This window comes from Dromiciops gliroides, chromosome 3 (genome assembly GCF_019393635.1).
Source record: "Dromiciops gliroides isolate mDroGli1 chromosome 3, mDroGli1.pri, whole genome shotgun sequence".
Lineage (NCBI taxonomy): Eukaryota > Metazoa > Chordata > Mammalia > Microbiotheria > Microbiotheriidae > Dromiciops > Dromiciops gliroides.
Window position 1 is genome coordinate 48,390,849 of NC_057863.1, and position 21,160 is coordinate 48,412,008.

The following is a 21,160-nucleotide window of genomic DNA, read 5'->3' on the forward strand; positions in this document are numbered from 1 at the left end:
TATCGTGTTTTTCCTCAGTTTTATTTTAATCTGGTTTAAGCCCACTCCAGAGCACTAAGGCCACAGAGTGGTTAACACCTCTCATCACAGCCAATCCCTTTATTTTATAGATGATAAGGCTGAGGTCTAGAGAGATTAAGTAAATGGGGTACAGTGAGGCCCACTGGATTTGCATGGAGGACATGGGTTCAAATCTGGTTTCTTCTTTTTACCACCCCTGTGGCTTAATCTTTTGAGGCCTTCATTTTTTCCTCTGTAAAATGAGGGAGACTGGATTAAATGACCTCTGAGGTCTATTAGCCTATGACTGGGTCCAAATTTGCACTCAGGTCCTCTGCCTCTAAATACATTGTTCTTTCTACTTACTGGACCTTCCTTCTCTCTTAGCAACACCTTCACCCTCAGAGTCTGTGGGTCTTTATCTCATTTAGTGGAAAGAACATTGGCCTAGGAGGGAAGAGACTAAGGGTACGTCACTTATGAGCTGTGTGAATTGGCCAAAATTCTCGGGGCCTCATTTTCCTCATTTGTAAGACTAAGAGAATCAATCATTTCTAAAGGTCCCTTCCAGACCACACAGTAACAGCTCACATTTATAGACCTTTTAAGGTTTGCAGAATTCTTTACAAAAATTATCTCATTTTATCTCCCCAACCACCCCTGGAGGTAGGTGCTATTAGAATTCCCATTTTATAGATGAGGTAACTGAGGCAGACAGAGCCTTGCCCAGAGTCCCACAGCCAGCAACTGTCTCAGGCAGGGTTTGAACTCACACCTTCTATCTCCGTTATTACTAATTGCCTGCATCTAACAAAGGATGTGCATCTATAATTGCTTCTTTTGGGTCACCTAATGGCAAACACCCTGCCTGACCTCTGAAGTGTTGTTGCTAGGACAAAATGCTCTGATTTCTCTTGGGCAAAGTAATACCTGTAGTCTTCCTTCATCCACAGACAGCACAGAGTCTTTGTCACTACAGCTGAACACAGAGTGTGATTACTAGCAGTATCCCCTTTCCACACAAATCTCATTTGTAGTTGGAGGAGTTAAAGGCATTCCGCAACTATATCAGGCAATTTTCATAACATTCTTGAAGGAATAAGCATTGAAACTGGACTTGTGCTTTCATTGGCACAGGACTTTTCAAGTGAGGAAATTCAGTCTATCAGCACAGTTTTCCATCTTCTCTACAACTCCTAGTCTTAGAAAATTGCCTAGAGCTTGGAGGGGTTAAATGATCTGCCCAGGGTGACACAGCCATTTTGTGTCAGTAATGGGACTGTGAAATTGAAAAAAACACATTACAAACATTAATAGAGGAAGTTGGCCTGTAGAAATAGTAGGATGAAAGCTGTTTAACAGATAATGAAATTAACATTTAAAAAGAAAAAGGGGAAACAGGTAAAAATACACCTCTAGCTTGAGACACATTACAGTTCCAACTTAGCAGGTGGCTTTTGGGGGGGCAAAGGGAAGAATCACAAAATCACAAGGGTATGTATTTCTTTGAGACTGTGTGTTTATTTAGTCTATGCAGGCATGAGCTAGTTAGACTAATTACTTGTACTTCATTAAGTACCGTACATAATTAATTATTTCATCTAAGTCATGCCTGAACAGAGACAATAAATTACTGCCCATCCTGGGCCACAATGATAATATGTATACTCCTCTCTGGACACAGTTTACCAAGCTGGGTTCTGTTTTTGTTCTTGTTTTGTAATAGGAAACCAGACCATGGAAGTCTGTAGGATGTTTAAGACAACTCTATGATATGTGTCAGGACTCCGGTTTTCAAATTTTAAACCGAGATTAGGAATTTCTCCAGCTAAATGAATTATAATAGATTTCTCTTGAAAAGTAAGTTTGAATATTTTCTAGCTTGAACTGTTGATTTTTGTTCTCAATTCACATTGTAATTATATATGTATGTGCATACTCATATAGTCTAATTTGATAATGTAGGCGCTACCTTGAACCATAAGGTTACAAGCATATACATAATGTCCAACCCCAAGAAAACCCTCTCAATCAAAATAGATTCTTATCCTCTTCCCCTCCTGCCCTCCAAACTGAAGAATAAGATTGATGAGGCTGCTGGGGAAATCTGCCTCTATTCCCAGATAAGTAAAGCCACTGTTCTAAAAGTATGAAACGGAAAAAATTAATTAAAGGAATTTTCTTTCTAATGCATTTATTTTGAAAACAAAAATTCTCTTTTCAATGTAAAAGTCATTTCTTTTAAAATCAGAAGCAAGGAATATATAGCTTTTTTTTCCCCTTTCAAATTATCTATTTCAGCCACTAGAGGTCTGTATTACCTATTTTTAAAACATTCCCAGCCAACCAACTTCGCATTTGTGCCAGCCTTCAAACTGAAAATATAATTAGACATTTTAAAATTTAAAAAAAAATCTCTTTAAGGCACAAAAAAGTATGACACTCTTACGGAACTTGGTGAGAATGATATAGGAAAGCTGCCTTTAGGAAGGAAGCTTGCTTGGGTCTCCTTTTACTTCAAGTTTCTTTTATTGCTGGACATTTCTCCATTCAGACTCTTATAACCTATAAATCAATGGTCAGTCATGAAATAGATACCAGAAATGTATTCGCCGTTTCTTGTATTATTTTTGCTAGAATAGACTATTTTCTCCCCGAATTCTCCCAGGCAAATGAAGAAAAATGTATTTGTGCATTGATAAATGTTTTCTTTGAAATTGCAAGTGAAAAATACGGACGCCTACATATTGTAGTTTTTTTAGTGTGATTTAAGGCTTCTGTGTAATTTATTAATTATATAGATTTTTTTCTTAATGGTAACAAAAGAAAAAAAACTGAAAGTTAATTTTAGTTAATTCTAGGTTTACATAATACAGACATTCATTTTACTATTTAGCAGGGTTTTGTGTTTGTTTTGCTATTGTTGAAGTGCTATAAATTTTTCTCTTCCAATTTATTTTAGATTGGATTAAAAATGATCCCCTTTAAAAAATCTTGCTTTTTAAAAGCCTGATGTAATTTTAGAGACTAAACACATTAGTCAAAGTTGGTTCTAGGCAAAACCAGGAAGGAGGCTAAGTTTAACATCATAGCTTCTTATTTTAATATGCCTCTTTTGTCCCTAATTCTGGTGCCTAATGCTCTCATTTCCCCTCCATCTTCCTGCTAAAAAATCCCCTTCATACTAGGAATCCTGTTTAAACAGCATGCTGGCTCCAGGCATTAGATCTTTCCCAATTCCTCACATCACACCAAAATATCCATGTCCTTCCCATTTTCTACCAGAATCCTATTATCTAGCAGGTTCTCTAGTACGGCTGGTTAGTCTCATAAATGAGTCTGCTTTAGTGCTGGGAAGACTTTATGCTCAACTCAGAGATAGTCTCCCAGCAGAGAAAACACAAGCACATGTATTTTATTAACACAAACACATGTATGTTATTAACACAGACTTGCGTGAGGTGTTACCTTAGCTCAAAGGAGTGAATCATGATACACAGTGGCAGGCTGGTAGAGGTTTGAGTACAGGGAAGGGTGGTGATCTTCAAATCAGTGACAAACCAGTGCCTAATCTAGCTACTCATGTAATAGAACCTTCTTTTAGAGATCCAAACATGTATCATTTGGAGATATTTAATCAAAAATTAATAAAAATTCAGATATTTGATTTAAAAAGTTTTAACCCAGTCAGATACATGTATATTTGGGGCCATAAATGGTTAATCCTGAATACCCTCTCTAGTTCAGTGGAGATCAGGACTTGAAGTCTTTGTCCATCTCTGAATTGCTTGCTTGAGAGAATTCAAGTATAGCCAGTTTCCCTTCCTTCCTCCCCCATCATCTACTTTCATTCTAACTACCACCTTGATCTCCAGGCTGTGCCTTCTACTTTCAGCTGCCAGGCTCTCCTAAGTCTTCTGGTCAATATTCAACACTTGAAAAAAAAGGAAAAGCAATCCCACAGTTGCTTTAATTTGCATTTCCCTAATTATAAGTGATTCGGCGTGTTTTAAAAATGTGGCTATTCATAGTTTTGAAAATTGCCTGTTTATCTTCTTTGAAAATATATATTGGGGAAGGTGGTGATGAGAGAGCAACAAATACTTGTTAATTGAAAACATGAAATTTATAATAAAGATAAAAAATGAAAGGAACACTTATCAAATTAGAATATAGAAGAGGCTGGATCACCACTTGTTGGGTACATTATAGTGAGGATTCCTTTCATCTAGTAGTTGGACTAGATAGCCCCTGAAGGCCCATTCAGCTCTGAAATTCTGTGATGTTGCTTTTTTCCCCCTCGATGAAGTAGTTTTTAAACTTTTTTTTTTCATTTTCAGGGGTGAAGGAGGACAAAGTAGCAGAAGGCACATGGATGACATGAGATGAAGATGAATGGAGAAGAGGGAGTCCATGGTAAATGTCCTTATTTTTTTTCTGTAAAGTATGAGGCAGAATTCTTAACTGAGAGGGTGAGGAAAGGTGGAGCCATGAGATGTTTAGGGAGGGAGGGATAGAAAGGCTTGTAAGAGCCACTGTAGAGAGTGGGACAGTGAATTGATAAAGGAGGTGTAGAAGGGTTGTCAAAGCAGCCAGGTGGAAAAGTGGTTAGGGTGTCAGGTATGGAGTCAGGAAGACTCATCTTTTTGAGTTCAAATCCAGCCCCAGTTACTTACTGCCTGGGCAAGTCACTCAAATCTGTTTTCCTCATCTGTAAAATGAGCTGGAGAAGGAAATGGCAAGCCACTCCAGTATCTTTGCCAAGAAAACTGCAAATGGGGTCACAGAGAGTTGGACACAATTGAAAAACCACTAAACAACAATGATTGCTTAGCAACAGTGAGGATGAATTGAAGATGTATAATATAAATTTGTGGTGGAGCTAGTAATAATGGTTGTATGATTTTCTCCATCTTCCTTCAGCAGCATATGGATAAGAGGAAAGGAGGGAAGGAGAGAAGAAGGTGAAATGTGGGAATAAAGCAAGTTTAGGCTTTGTGCGAGACGGAATTGGAGAAATGATAAAGGGACTAGGAATTCAAGAAAGGAAGCCAGTGTTGAGCTGAATTGGTTCATAAAGAGGTCAAGATGGGGAAAAGAAGAGAGAGTGATTAGTGCAAGGGAGATGGCCTGGGAAAGAATTGAGGGGTCAAGAGATTGGAGGTCATTGTGCAAAGTAAGGTTTTATAAGGGAAGACAGAGAGCAAGATGAGAAGTCAGTATATTATGGCCAGAGAAGGCACTTTCAGAATTCTTGAATGTGGTCCATTTGCAGGTGATGGCAAGCTCAAGGGTCTGATCTTCTTTGTGTGTGACTGTGGGGTCATGGGAACTAAGTAGATTAAGGAACTGACTGGTTAGGGTGTTTGAGGGAGAGTCTATATGCATGTTACTTAGAACATTCTTGAATGTTGTAGATAGATTCATGTGCAGATACTAGCTTGCCAAGAATGGCTTCTGAGGTCCTTTCTAGCTCTGAGATTTTGAGATCCCATGGTTCTCTGAAATAGTAGGACTTTCTGGGACTTTGTCAAGGCAGCTTAGCATATGTACCACTAGAGGGCGCAGTTGACCTTTTACATACATCTATTTAGACCTCAGTGGCGATCTTAACAGCACTTATATTCTGATTACTTTAGTCTGTGAATGAGTATCCGGCAACAGTTAGCCTCTACTAGAACAATGGGGCTAGAAGAGAGGGAACCTGTCAGCCAAAGAGATTTCACCCTCTGTTGGTCTGTCCTTGAAGGGCCAGTCCCTTTAAGGTCACATGGTCTGCCCCAGTCTGGCTCAAATTAGAATATGGAGGATCCAGTTTCTAGAAAGAGATTCCAGCAAAAAGTCAAAGGCTGTAGGGAAGCTAGCAAATAGAGAGGATTCCTTGAGGCAGTGGAAAGAACTCTGCACTTGGAGTCAGAAGATCTAGGTTTAATTGACAAGTATTTATTATCTTCAAGGCACTGTACTAGGTACTGGGAATACAAGGACAAAAAAAATGGAACAGTCTCTAGAAATATATTGGGGGGACATTGCATGTATAAGTAAATATATATGAAATAAACCCAAGTTAAATGGGGAGGGGGACTGACCGCTGATGGGGATTAGGGAGGATTTCATGTAGGAAATACTGCTTGAATCAACCTTTCAAGGAAATGAGGGCTCTTAAGAGACTAAAGTGAGGAGAATGTGAATTCTCAGTATGGGGGAAGGGCTCCCATAGAAGGGGAGAATGAGAAGGCCAGTTCATCTGGATTGTAGAGTGTGAAGGAGAAGAATATATAATGAAGGAAAAGGCAGATTGGAGTCAGGCTGTGAGAGAACTGAAATCAGAGAAGCGTTTGTATTTGATCTTAGAGGTAACAGGGAAACACTGGATTTTCTTTTTCTTTTCTTTCTTTCTTTCTTTCTTTTTTTTTTAGTGAGGCAATTGGGGTTAAGTACTTGCCCAGGGTCACACAGTTAGTAAGTTTCAAGTGTCTGAGATTGGATTTGAACTCAGGTACTCCTGAATCCAGGGCCGGTGCTCTATCCACTGCGCCACCTAGCTGCCCCCTACACTGGATTTTCTTGAACAAGGTCATAGACTTAGAACCAGAAAAAGCCTTACGTGCCATCTAGGTCAACTCACCCATTTTACAGATGAGGAAACCAAGGCACAAAGAATTTAAGTGACTAGCTCTCAGTGCTGTGCAACTAATCTGAGGTGGGATTGGAATCCAGGTCCACCCAGCTTCAGGTCTACTGCCCTATCCACTATACTGCAATGACTTTTCCAGGCAATGATGCAGTCAGACCGGGGGTTTTGTTCAAAGCTCAGCTTATTTGAGGCCTCCAAATGGACTTGGAGTCAGTAAGACTATAAGTCAAATGCCTTCTCGGACATTACTAGCAGTGTGACACTGGGCAAAGTCACTTCAACTCTCTGGGCCTCCATTTGCAGTGTAAAATAAAGGGATGAGACCAGATGTCTGTCTTCAAAGTCTCTTTCTTGGCTTTCAGTCTACACTATGTCCCCCTGATCAAGTAATTTCCCCTAGGCTGGACTCGATCATAAATGTCTTCCTTCTCACAGGTAAATGTAATGCTAAAATTATTAGACATTAAGGCTGTCAGAGTCTGAGTCTTATGCCAGAGCCTGCCATATGATTTCATAAACTCTCATAGTCCCTGTAAGTGGCTCCAGCCCCGTTTGTTGCCAGGTAAGGTGTAAAATTAAAAGGTTTCTCTCTTTGGTTAGAAGGCATTGCGAGATGTTTCTGCCGGCAATACCTCCAGGAAGACAAGTGGATCGAGGGCAGCTTGCAAAGTCTGACGCTTTTAGTAAAACAGGACAATTTACAAGTGCCATTTAGCAGATGAGCTGGCTTCATTTCCAAAGCTAATATTTCACCGGGAGAGAAACCCAGCCTGTCCCAGCTCCCTTGCCAGTGTTGTCCTATGTAATCCAAAGGAAATTCAATCTTTTTACACAGTGCTGAGAGACAGGAATCTTGTCCAATTTTAGAAATGTTCTCCACTGCTTTTCTGCTTGATACAATTGGACAAATCTATAAGGGAGGGAGACCCAGGATGTCCTGATTTACATGAGGTCAGCTTTCTGCTTTTCCCCTTCTATCTTTGTTTCTGATTGGTTGCATTTCAATAAGGAAATTACTTCCTTGCCTACTTTTCCAAGGTGGAAGACTATGGTTGCATGGCACAATATTTGGCACATAGTAAATGATTAATAAATACTTGTTGACTGATTGTGGAATATCACATAGGCTCTCAGAAAGCTTAGAATTTCCCTAAGTTTCATCATTCATTTATGATCATATATATCAATGGTGTCACTCTCAAATAGAAAGGGATCCCTGCCACTGCATATTGGCTTAGAAAGCCACAAATTAACATCACCTATGTTGTCTTGCATCTTTGTTTATTTTGGTAAACTTTTCTCAATTGTATTTTAATCTAGTTTGGACCAACTTTAGAGTTTTGCTGGGCTACAAGGGACCAGAATTAAATTTTTATCCCTGCTGTAAACAGTATTACTCCCTTACTGCTATTTAACGTGCCCAAGCCCATATCACCGAAGCTAATTGGTTATTGTTCAGGTGTTTTTTAATGTGTATGAGGGCCGTAGAAGAATGGATTGGGTTGGGAGTCAGGAGACCAAGTAGATTCGGAGGCTAAATACAGAATAAGCAGGTTGGTCTTAGTGAGCTCTGGAATTCCTTATAGCTCTCAATTCTATGAGCGATCCAAAGGAATTTTATGATCATTTCTTTCGGTTAAAATGTTATTTTCATTAGGACCTTACCATGATTAGTTGTTTTCCTTCTCCACTGACTTTAGGAGATTTAGTTCCTTCCCTATTCTTCTGTCCTGTAAAAATAGGGAGGAATCACAGGAGAAAGAGAGAAGGGGACCTGGCTGGTTTTAAGCCCCAGTCTATCAGAGGCCAACTTCTTTTGGTCTTAGCACAAGAGAGAAAAAACCTCTTTTCTAATAGCACGTAGCTGAAAATCCTGAGCTTTTCTTGTGGCACATTTCTCTCAAAGGGTTACTTTTTGTTTTCCAGATGACCTTATGCATGGCAGTGATTGGAGGGATGCTCAGAAAGTCAAAAGCAACATCTTCCCCTTCCTTCTGTCTCAATGCCTGAGGTTCCACCATTAGATACATTCTTTTAGTTTAGGAAGCAATGTTTGCTTTAAAATGCAAATAATCCTGGGAGGGGCAGGTCATTAAGCCTCAGTAGTCATTAAGGAGTTAGTCTGAATTGGTTAATTATGAATTGGTTAATTATAGGGCTCTCCAATGTAATTGCTAGTTAAGAACCAGGCAAGTTAGACTATGGGGTAAGGGGAGAAAAGAAAAGGAGTGAGGGAAGAAGAGAAGAAAGAGAGGAAAGAGATCCAGAAGGATGATGAAAAAGGATGGGATTGAAGGCATAGTCTACCCCCATTTCATTTTGTCCAGGGTAGCCCTGCTTCCCAGGAAAGCCTGTTATGCCTGTAATGCAACTGTGCTTACTATAGAAGATTACATATGACTTAGGTTCCATTAGGAATTTACTGACCTCAATTTAGACTGATCTGGAACATGGTTCTCAAAACTTTCAGTGGCCCAAATCAGGCAGAATATGTGGAAGAGTCAACAGTTTTCTAATAGCTGCCTACACCAGCCATCTTCCGAAGGGTTGGGTCGCTGCCTTGTTGGCGTATGGGAAGTGGGGTTGTTCTCATTGTGCTCCCAATTACTTTCTATTTCTTGCAGTTGGGGCTGTCTCTAATTGAGCCCCATGAGCCAGCTGGCCTCCTTTTGGGAGGGAGACCTACCAGCCCAGCAGCTCCTCTTATTCCTGTCTCCATCTGCAGGAAACAGTAACTAAGGGCCCCTTGCCTAGCCTGGCACAAGAAAAGAGGCAGAAATCAAATTAGCAGGAGAGAAACTATTAGTCTTCATTTTCTGGTTTCCAACCTGCAAACACAGATTGTTAAATACGCCTGGATTTCCTTTTCCTCATTAGAAAATCTTGACAATTAGTAGAAAAGGAAGACAGCGTAGGGGTTTGGGGGGAGAGACACCCGACCCTACAAAAACGTTCCTATTGTTCCTCAGAATAATTTTTTTTAAGTTGCATTTGAAGTATTCCCACTATCATAATGTCCTTATGTGCAACGAACAAATTGGCTAGCCTGCGCACTTCAGTCATTATTAGAGGTGTAAGAGACAGCTATCTATTCCAACTAGATTAAAAAGTAGATAATTTCTAAAGATGAGAAAACTATGGAAGAGAAGCAACTTATTCGAGGTCAGAGACAGTTAAGTAACAAAGCCTTCATTTCTACTTGCATCTTCTGACTCCAAATTCACTACTCTTTTCCCATTATACTGAGAAATGACGGCCACACTTAACATTTTCCTTTGGTTAGACTTAAACAGATTTCATTTGGATGATGGGTAGATCCAAGAACTGATTTTACCTTCAGTGAAGTTCTAAGAGGTCTTTCCTCTGATAATTTTTACTGGGGAAGTTTTCAGCTATAGACAACTATAGAATATGGGACCCAGGTCATTTCATCTCTATGGGACTCAGCCATCCTTAACGGAGGCACTGGACAAGATGGACAAGACTAAGTTCCCTTCTGGCTCTAATATTCAAAATATTTGTTGAAGAAAAAACCTCACTAAAACCCAGGGAAAAAAATCAAATGGTCTCTAGCTACCATTTCATTGGTGGATCTTTTATGGATGAGGAATTCTGTTGTTGGGGACATGGAGACAGAAAGTCAGTGAGGCATAGAATATTTGTGGGGAAGGCTGAGGGTTCTAAACCAAGTCAACTTGTATTGCTGTCATAAAAAACCCAAGTGCCTGTTTTTATATGCCCAGTTCAGATCTATAGCTTTTAAATCTGAGATCCATGTCTCCTCTAGGGCCACTATGTTTTCAAGACAGCTAAATGTCAAACCTCTTCAGCTTTTTTGGACATCCTTTTTCTCCTTTCATTCCCTGAAATTGGGCTGTTTCAATGCACCAAGTTATAATAATTGTCACAATAAAAAAAGATTATATTTATATAGCACTTTACTGGGGCAGAGATTTTTACTCATTTGATCATCCTCTAAACCCTCTGACATTAAGTTATATCTATTCCACATAGGTAGGGGGTATCATAAAGCATCTGAGTAGTGCAGTTCACGTCTGGAGTTAGGAAAACTCATCTTCCTGAGTTCAAATCTGGCCTCAGGCACTTACTAGTTGTATGACCCTGGGCAAGTCACTCTACCCTTTTTGTCTCAGTTTCCTCATCTATAAAATGAGCTGGAGAAGGACATGGAAAACCATTTTTGTATCCCTGTCAAGAAAACCCTTTAGGGGATCACAGAGAGTCAGACACGACTGAAATGGCTGAACGACAACAACAACAACAGCAACAACTATAGTGCATTAGTTGTACTCCCAAAGCCCTGAAAATCCTTCTGTTACTAGGTCTGCAAAGTCAGGGGGAGTTATTCATTCAGTAAGAAATATGCCAAAATTTTGCCAGTGTTTAGGCTCAAGAGAAGAAAAGCCCTTTGGATGTATGTACTTTGAATGGGAGCTTAGGCAGGGATTTGATGGAACCAGCTCAAACTGCCTTGTGAGAGCCAACTGTTAAATATTTAGTGTGAGGATTTATACCTTGGAAAAGAAATGGGCAAATGCTACAAATTAGGGCTTGGTTTATTGTTTTGTTGCCGTAAGAACAGGATAGTGTGGATGTTAATAATACAGATTAATTTAAAGGTGTACCAAGCATATATTTTCCCTCTAGAAAGCTGATTGTTAAACATTAACCAGCACACTTCTGCTTATGGAGTACCTCTATGTACTTTCAGGATAAAATGTTAAGAGTTGGAAAGGACTTCAGAGGGTCAACTCCACTTAACAGATGAAGAAACTGACACCCCCACTTGCCCAAAGTTCCACAGATATTAGTGATGGAGTAGGGATCATATCCCAGGTCTGCTGCCTTCAAATCCAGCACGTGGACCCCTGGATCAAGTGTGCATGTGGAGAGATGTCTACATTAGCTTATGCTCATGGTCTGTCTAAAGGAGAATAGAGACTTTACATGTATCTCCCCTCCCCCAAGTCCCTTAATGAAATAAAGCATCCAACTGAGGGGAGCATTTGTTTCATGTTGGAGAGGGAAGTGAAAAATTTATGGCATGAAATAATTATTTTAGTGTAAAGAGCATCCTTTGTAAAACACTGTAAGAAAGAAGTCCAAAATTTAAGTCTCACTATTTAACGGCATCTAACCCTTGTAAGTACCCACTTAGACTGGGTAATGTGCCCAAGGATAGAGAGTGATGAGTTCAGACCAGTGGCATCCCTCAGATCAAATCTAATTACATCTGCTACCCAACTAAACGGAATTCCATCTTTCCCTGTTGTGAGAGCTATAACACCTCTTGGGCCCTCATCTTCTGATTATTGCAAACCTAATTGATTTGCGACATTTTATTAATAAAGTTAACTAAAACTAATTACATACATCAAATAAAAAATTTCCTCGGTGATGAATCTTTCTATTTAGCTTTAGGGTTCTTTAATATTAGAATGGGCTGTCAAGGAAGGCTGTGGAACTGCCTTCCCTAGAGATTTGCAACAATAGAATATCTGAGGTTTAAAAGAAAAAAAAAACCTATGACAAGTTGCTTGGTGATGATCTGAAAATGTAATTTTCTAATTTTTACAATAAACTAAAGTTGTTTCCTTTCACCTTTACCACTACAATGGATGAAAAGACAGAAGTTATAAACAAGCTACCACAAATTTCCTGAGTGGCATCACCTGAGCTGAGACTCGAAGGAAGATAGGGATTCTGGGAGGAGTCTCTGAAATGCACACCTGGAGCACTTAAGTTTGGGCTATAGCTTATAATTCAGTTTGACTAGAATGTACAGATGATGAAGGAAGCAAAATGAAATCAAGGCTGAAAAGGTTGGGGAGCACTGGCTTTTGGAGCATCATAAATACCAAGGTCAGAAGTTTACATTTTATCCTAAAGACGATGAAAAGCGACTGATAGTTTCAAAGCAAGGAGCTGGATATGGTCAGACCTATGTCTTAGGAAGACTGTTTTTTCCACATGAGTGGAGGATGGATTAGAGAAAGGATAGTCTTGATCCAGTCCTTAGCATAATGCTAGCTTGTCATCTAGTAAGCACTTAATAAATGCCTCAAAGCTTCCCTGGCTTTCTTTCTTTCTTTCTTTCTTTCTTTCTTTCTTTCTTTCTTTCTTTCTTTCTTTCTTTCTTCCTTCCTTCCTTCCTTCCTTCCTTCCTTCCTTCCTTCCTTCCTTCCTTCCTTCCTTCCTTCCTTCCTTCCTTCCTTCCTTCCTTCCTTCCTTCCTTCCTTTCTTTCTTTCTTTCTTTCTTTCTTTCTTTCTTTCTTTCTTTCTTGTGAGGCAATTGGGGTTAAGTGACTTGCCCAGGGTCACACAGCTAGTAAGTGTCAAGTGGCTGAGGCTGAATTTGAACTCAGGTCCTCCTGACTTCAGGGCCGGTGCTACTGTGCCACCTAGCTGCCCCCACCCTGACTTTCTTCATGACTTGGTTCAGATCACATGTTCTACAGGTGGTCTTTCTCAATATTTTCTTGCCCTCTTAGTGGTAGGACTTTTCTTTCTGAGGTTACCTTCCAGTTGAATGGTGAAATGAATAGAGCTCTGGATCTGGAGTAAGGAAGAAAGACTTGAGTTCAAATCCAGCCTCAGACCCTTACTAGGTGTGTGACCCTGGGCAAGTCATCTAACCCTCCCCCAGCAGAATGTTCAGTTCCTTACTGGCAGAGAGAGAGAGAGAGAGAGAGAGAGAGAGAGAGAGCGCCTCATTTTTCTCTTTGAATATCCAGTGCCAAGTATATGGTACACATTAAATACATATTTGTCAAACAATTAGAGGCCTCAGAAACAAAGTTTAATTTCTTTCTAAAGTCTGCCTAGGGCTGCCTTATTTACCTTCAAATGTGCCCAGTCAAAAAACTGAATTCAGTTATTTTGTTACTTTATTATTATTATTTAATTTATATTTATTCAGTTCTTTGGTGGGGGCAGGGGGAGGGGGGGGGGAAGCTAGGTGGTTCAGTGGATAGAGTACTGGTTCTGGAGTCAGGAAGACATCTTCCTGAGTTCAAATCAGACCTTAGACACTTGCTAGCTATGTGACCCTGGGAAAGTCATTTTTTTTTTTTTTTAGTGAGGCAATTGGGATTAAGTGACTTGTCCAGGGTCACACAGCTAGTAAGTGTTAAGTGTCTGAGGTCGGATTTGAACTCAGGTCCTCCTGGCTCTAGGGCTGGTGCTCTATCCACTGCGCCACCTAGCTGCCCCTGGGAAAGTCATTTTACCCTGTTTATCTCCATTTCCTCATCTGTAAAACAAGCTGGAGAAGGAAATGGCAGACCACTCCAGTATCTTTGCCAAGAAAACTCCAAATGGTCACAAAGAGTGGGAAATGACAGAACAGGGGCAGAGTTTTCTGTGATCTACACTCTCCTAGTTCTTAGCCACATGGGTCCTGTTTAGAATGTTTACTTGTGGGATAACGGTGGTGAGATTGCCATTCAGAAGCTGATGAAGCTCTGAGGGACGGCTTTAGAATTTTTTCAATTTCTGGGCAAGAGCCAAAGGACCAGAAACATGCATTAATTTTTTACATGCCCTGAAGATTAACTCTATCTCCTGTTGTGACATGTGCCAGACCATCTAGCAATTAGTGGGTTCAGAGGCCAGGATGTTCTTGTAGTAAAGCCTTAATACGAATTTAAAGGGACCACTTGGCTATTAGGAAGTGATGATACTTACTCTTCCACAATATAAAAGTTCCCAACAAAGTACTTCTTAACTTGGAAGCCAGGAGTTCTTTGAAGATTTCTAATTCTTTAAATATGCATAGCAAATGTTTAGAATCAGTCTCACACACAACAAGATGTGTAATGGCAACAGCAGTAATGCTAGTTGTTATTTATATAGTGTTTCAATGTGTACAAGACTTTTAACATGGATTAGCTCATTTTGATCATTATAATAGCTAGATATAGCACTGGACCTGGAGTAAGGAAAACTTGAGTTCAATCCAGCTCAGGCCCTTTCTAGCTGTGTGACCCTAGGCAAGTCACCTAACTTGTGTCTTCCTCGTCTTTGTATCTGATGTCTCCCCAGGCAGAATGTTCAGTTCCTTAAAGGCAGGGAGGAACTGTCTCATGTTTGTCTTTGAATTCTTGGTGCCTAGCATATGGTAAATGCTTTTAGGTTTAGAAAGCACTATACAAACATCATCTCATTATATCTTTGTAATAACCCTGTAAGGTAGGTACTCTTCTTATCCCCATTTTATAAATGAAGAAACTGAGATAGACAGAAGGTAAGTAACTTTCCCAGGGTCACCCATCATCTAAGTGTTTGAGGCTAAAATTGAAGTAGCCTCCCAGACTCTGGGTCCTAAGCTCTATGCACTATGGTGCCACCTAGTGCCTCAGGGAATACTCACACCAGCCTTGTGAGGAAGCTGGGGAAAGTTATTACCTAGGGACGCAATGGTAGTGAGTGAAGCGGGATTCAAATGTAGATATTCTTGACTCCAAATCTAGCAATCTATCTACCCATTAGAGCACAGATATATTAAGCGTGGCAGCCCTGTCAAAGCACTTTTATTATATTTATAGGTTATTTAGAATGGGCTGTTTATAGAACAACAACAAAAATATGTTTTCCCATTAGGTGAATTTGCTAGAATTTGCTCTGCACTCCCATCTATAGGATGTTACAAGTCACATACAAAAATGCCCATCATTCTAAGATCTTTTTTCTATGCCTAGTCACACTTTGACACTGAAAAAGTTACAGAGTAATCCATTAGATGATGGGTCCAGAGACTGGAAGAAAAAGAATTCACACACATCCTTCCCCCTTCAGCTAATTATTTAGATATTTCAAACCCTTAATGCTTCAGTGACTCAGAGATAAATTTATTTTTAATTTCTTGTCTTGAATAACACACAACCATTAGTCCAGGAACCAAATGTAATTGAACCACTAGGTATGAGTGACTGAAAAGTAATTGAGGTTGACATTTTATTAATGGGATCATATTGGTGTAAATATGGTGACCAAGAACTTCAACAATGGCACATGAGGAAAAAAAAAAGAGGAATTTTGTTAGTTAAAAATAGCTGATGATTGGGGGCAGCTAGATGGCGCAGTGGTAAAGCACCGGCCCTGGATTCAGGAGGACCTGAGTTCAAATCCGGCCTCAGACACTTGACACTTGCTAGCTGTGTGACCCTGGGCAAGTCACTTAACCCTCATTGCCCTGAAAAAACCCCCAACGAAACAAAACAAAAATAGCTGATGATTAAATTAAACCACTATTATGTATAGTAGTAGAGATGATAATGGGGACTGTTTCTCCATTATGTCATAGAGGGAAAATGGAACCCTGAACAAAATAATGCAAATGTATTTTAAATTTTGAAAATCCTTTAAAAGTAGAAATCTAAGATCGCAAGATTCAGAAATAGAAGGGTCTCTGGAGATCACCTAGTCAAAATTCATTTTACAAAGGAGGAAGCCAAAGGGTGGAGCACTGGCTTGACGGGTTTGAAGTCTCAAAGTTAATAAGTGGCAAGGATGGGCTTCAAACCCAGGTCCCCTGATTCCAAATCCATTGTTCCTTTCATGATACTAAGCAATACATCAGTCAAATCAATACTAGTTGGAAGGGAGCTCTCTGCATATCTAATCAAATGATAAAAGCAGAAAGGATTTTGCCACCTTTAAGGCATTATATAAATTCAAAGTATCATCCAACTATAATAATATTTTCATATTCATATCTAAGTTTGTAGTTTGAAATAAAAGCAAGAATGAGTGAAACAAATGAGCAACGCCTTAAAATTATGCTAAATTCTTCCTTGCCTTGCCTATAAACAATATTGAAATATGTGTCACAAAAGATATCGAGACAGATGTAAATCTGTATCTTTTCCCATGTTTTTTTCCTCCGGGCAATGAGGGTTAAGTGACTTGCCCAGAGTCACACAGCTAGTAAGAGTCAAGTGTCTGAGGCCGGATTTGAACTCAGGTCCTCCTGAATCCAGGGCTGGTGCTCTATACACTGTACCACCTAGCTTCCCCCTCCCATTAAGTTTTCTACAAGCCTGAAAAGAACAGCACAGATTAAAAGCTGGAAGGGAACTCAAGGGTCACCTTCTGCTTCGACCTCTGTTTTATACTGTTAAGGGCTAAAATTCTAGCTGAACTGTCTAAAATATCTAATGAGTGGTCGCCAATAAATTATAAGCTTTAGCAAGAGTTAGACTTTTAAGCATTTATTAAGGAGAATAAGAATTTAGTAAAGAGAGAGAGAAAGGCCTAGATTCCTATCTATTAAAGGGAGAGCACATTTCTAGCTCCGCTCTCCACCAGAGTCCAAAGGAAAGAGAGCGAGACTGAGCGCTAGTCTCTTCCTTCCTCCTCCCACTCGCCCGCATCACTTCCTTTTCCAAAGAAAAGACTCCTGGTCTTGCCCTCAAAGACCTTCGCTTCATGGGTGGAACTCTTCTACAGTAAGTCTCCAGCAGGTGGCGTCATTCCAATCGTTACAATACATAAGGAAACTGAGACCCAAATGTTTTCCTCAAAGTCACATATTTTGATCATTTTTAAAAAGCAAGAAGTTTTGACTTCAAAACAAAAGCAAAACTAAAAAACAAAAACAAAAAGCAAAAACGATCTACTGGAGGATACATCAGATACAAAACCCTAGTATTAGTTTATATATGAATACATATACATAGGTGGGGTAAAAGATACAAGCCAGAGAGATTTGTTGTTTTTGAGCTGTGTTGGACTTTTCATGACTCTTTTTTTTTTTTTTTGCAAAGGTACTGAAGTCATTTACCATTTCCTTCTCCAGCTCATGTTACAGATGAGGAAATAGAGACAAACAGGGTGAAGTGATTTGCTCAAGGTCACAAAGCTAGTAAGTGGTCTGAGGCCAGATTTGAACTCATGAAGATGAGTCTTTCGGGAATTTAGGCCCAGCACTATGGTGCCACCTAGCTTTCCCAATCCTTAGAGAGAATGTATCAGGAAATCTTGTATAAATAGGTAAAGAAACAGGGGCAGCTAGGTGGTGCAGTGGATAGAGCACCGGCCCTGGAGTCAGGAGGACCTGAGTTCAAAGCCAGCCTCAGACACTTGACACTTACTAGCTGTGTGACCCTAGGCAAGTCACTTAGCCCCAATTGCCTCACCAAAAAAAAAAAAAAGAAACAGCCTCAGAGGTTCAAATTCTGCCTCTGATACATATTAGCTCTGACATGTATCAAGTCCCTTAATCTCTCAATCAATGGAGGGAATTTCCATGTCAAGAGTTCCTCACAACAATGAAATCAGAGATTTTAATCCTTCCTTTTCCTCCCATCTGAGTTTTCTCCTCCCTCCTCCCCCTACCTCCAAAGGGAGTAGACTTTATGAGGAAAAATCAAGTTGTGAAAGGAAACAAGATTTGTTAAATAGGTTAGGCTTCTGTTAAGAAATCCATGAACTTGCCACCTCTTTGAAGGGGCATGTCCCTTCCCCACCCCCTAAAAACCAAGGGGATATATAAAAATATAGTCTGTACTGCGACGGAGAACATTTCATCTGTTCTGTTAAAATATATTAGCAGGATCTTCCTCATTTGCTGTAAACGGATTTCAACAGAGGTCCTTTGGCTTTATGAGCTAAACCCTTTGAATTGCATCACCCTGGATTAAATCAACAGCACTGTGGTAATCAGCTAGGGCTCAGAGTCCTACAGCGGTCAACAACCAAAGTCAAAATTTTGGATGGTCTTCCAAGTCAACTTCCAGGATAGTTAGTAAGTAAGGTCAGTTCTAAAAATGCCCCAGGATGCTTTAGTAACCATGTCAGTATGCATTCCTTTTTGAAAAAACTACTCAAAGTTTGCTTATCTATCAAAGATCCATATATATATATACACACACACACATATATATGTATGTATATATACTTTATTTTCGGGGCAATGAGGCTTGTGACTTGTCTAGGGTCATAGAGCTAGTAAGTGTCAAGTACCTGAGGCCAGATTTGAACTCAGGTCCTCCTGAATCCAGGGCTGATGTTTTATCCACTGCACCACCTAGCTGCCCCCTAAAAATGCAGGTATATTGAAAGTAGATGAATTCTCCAAACTGATTATAAAGGTTTTTTATAATTCTGGAGAGAAAAGCATCCTAGCTAACTGATGTTATCTTTGATGTTTTGAAGTTTGCTGTAGGCAGAATATCAGTTAGAAGGACAAAAGTTCCAAGGTTCTTGCTATTTGCCTTGTACAAACTCCTTGAAGGCAAGAAGTCGGTTTCGTTTTATCTTTATGTACCCAGTGCTTGGCAAAGAGCAACAAATATTTGTTGTCCCATCTTATTTCTACTTATTATCTGTAATAATAAATGCTTGTTGCCCCAACCTATTTGTGTTGGTGGAAGGATAGATGGTGAACATATTCATTTTCTAAAGAGAAAACCCTATGTCAACCACCTAGTTTTCCCCGCCCCCCCATTTTCCAGATAGTTATTTATTTAACACTGAGTTCTTTTATCTATCAGCAGAAAAACAAAATTCTGTGCTTTGAGTCATTCAATAAGCATTTATTATATTTCTACTATGCCAGGCAATATGCTATACCTTGGGAATACAAAAGGCAAAAATAAATGTAGGCTGCTCTCAAGTCACTTCCATTCAATTGGGGAATACAATATGAACATAGAAAAGTAACATCAAAAGTAAATTCAAAGACAATATTTTCTGACTTCGTATAACTTATTCCTCTAGTAATGTGTCAACAGTACAGTCCCCATCTTGATCCTTTGGATCCCCGAGGGACCACAGATTTTGCAAAGGATTTGAAAATCCACAAATAAATAAATATATCTGATATAGATTTAATAATATCACACACGTGCATTTCTATTTTTTCAGATGGTATGTGTGTGCTGCCATGATGAGTAAACAGAAAAACCTTGAAAAGCATCATAGAATTCAGTCTTTTTTTGGTCATTAACTGTTTTCTCAACCAATTAGATGCTAATGGTGTAACTGTTCTCAAGCTTGGGATTAGACGATTTGTTTATGAGGGGAAAAAAGAGAGCCCACACTAAGAAAATAATATACACAAGAACCACAGCAATGTAAATGGAAAAACAGAAGAAGTGCCACAATGAATGCTGTGTAATTAAAATGATCAAACTCATCACTGATGAAAAGATGAGGAAAAAGGTATCTCTCTCTCTCCCTTCTTTGAAAAGGTAAAGGATGATAGGCATGAACATTGCATATACATACTATCAGGCTGAGCATTGACTGGTTTGATAAACTATTACCTCTCCTTTTCTTTATTATTATTATCATTATTATTTTCTTTTGAGTTACACAGAAGGTGCTGATATAGTGATGGAGGGAGTCCTTTCACTTGAGAATTCAATATCCCAATGAAATCACTGGTCCAGTCTAGTCCCTCCCCCTTTCACTATAGGTTACTGGATAGGGAAAAGACATATATTTGGAAAATGTTGTCTAAAAACAAACAAAAATGAATTAAAATGAAATTTAAAAATAAAATGTTGGGAACCACTCCATTAGAATGAGTGAGATTTTGTTGACTGGCTAAAGAGACCTGGCTTTCGGGGCAGCTAGATGGCATAGTGAATAGAGCACCGGCCCTGGAGGCAGGAGGACCCAAGTTCAAATCCGGCCTCAGACACTTAACACTTACTGGCTATGTGACCCTGGGCAAGTCACTTAACCCCAATTGCCTCACCAAAAAAAAAAAAAAAAAAGACCTGGCTTTCATTATACTTTATGGACAAAATGTTACAACTTAGATGGGAAAAATGCTATGAGAGGCATACTGCATCTGGTGAAAATAATATAGTATAATTTAAAAACATTAGTCTTGTCTGCCATAATGACTATAAGCCAAGGAATAGAGTCACAGATTGACATTTAATTTTTTAGCCCAATGTTTGATAGAATTCTGCTTAAGGTTCTCTGATATTCTGAATAAGAGTTGTGTGAGAAAAATTCACAGAAAAACTTTATGTGCTTTCAAATCTACAAAATATGATTTTTTAAAAAGTCTGAACCTGATTTCATTAGTGTATGAAATCCCAATGTGGGAACTCTCTTAATTGATGCTGATTGACCATTCACCTGTATTTCAGTCTTATAGGGTTGTCTGGAAGGAATGAAAGGTTAGATTACTTGTCCATGGTCAGTGGAATGCTGTGACAAACTAGAACAGAAGGAGGATTTGAACTCTGATCTTTTTGATCAGATTTGATCTTTTTGATTTGAACTTTGATGCCTCGCTCTACTACGGCAAACTGCTTTCATGTTATATTGGATGAAAAATGATCCCTTAAGCGAGCTTCTGATACATCCACTCTACATGCATTATTATTGTCCAATGATTCCTCCCAGTCCAGAAGGTGATGACTGTACCCTTGGGGGAGAATAACTAGGAAAGGAAAAGGTATGTAAAGGGATTCTTGTGTATTTGTCACTTGATGATCCTATGCCCTTTGATCTACTTATGAAGCAGAATCGATTTCTGAA

At 39.4% G+C, this 21,160-nt stretch overlaps 1 protein-coding gene across 2 annotated transcripts in view; it reads right to left on the reverse strand.

The window, feature by feature from the left end:
• The window catches only part of AGTR1 (angiotensin II receptor type 1), a 51,334-nt gene that overhangs the window by 19,108 nt on the left and 11,066 nt on the right, over window positions 1–21,160 (reverse strand). Inside the window, exon 2 of one of the 2 annotated variants that reach the window (XM_043991727.1) lies at window positions 8,303–8,367. The exons of the other annotated variant lie outside the window; for it this stretch is intronic. The gene's annotated coding sequence lies outside the window, so the exon portion shown is untranslated. The remainder of the gene's footprint in view (window positions 1–8,302; window positions 8,368–21,160) is intronic. 2 annotated transcript variants of the gene reach the window in all.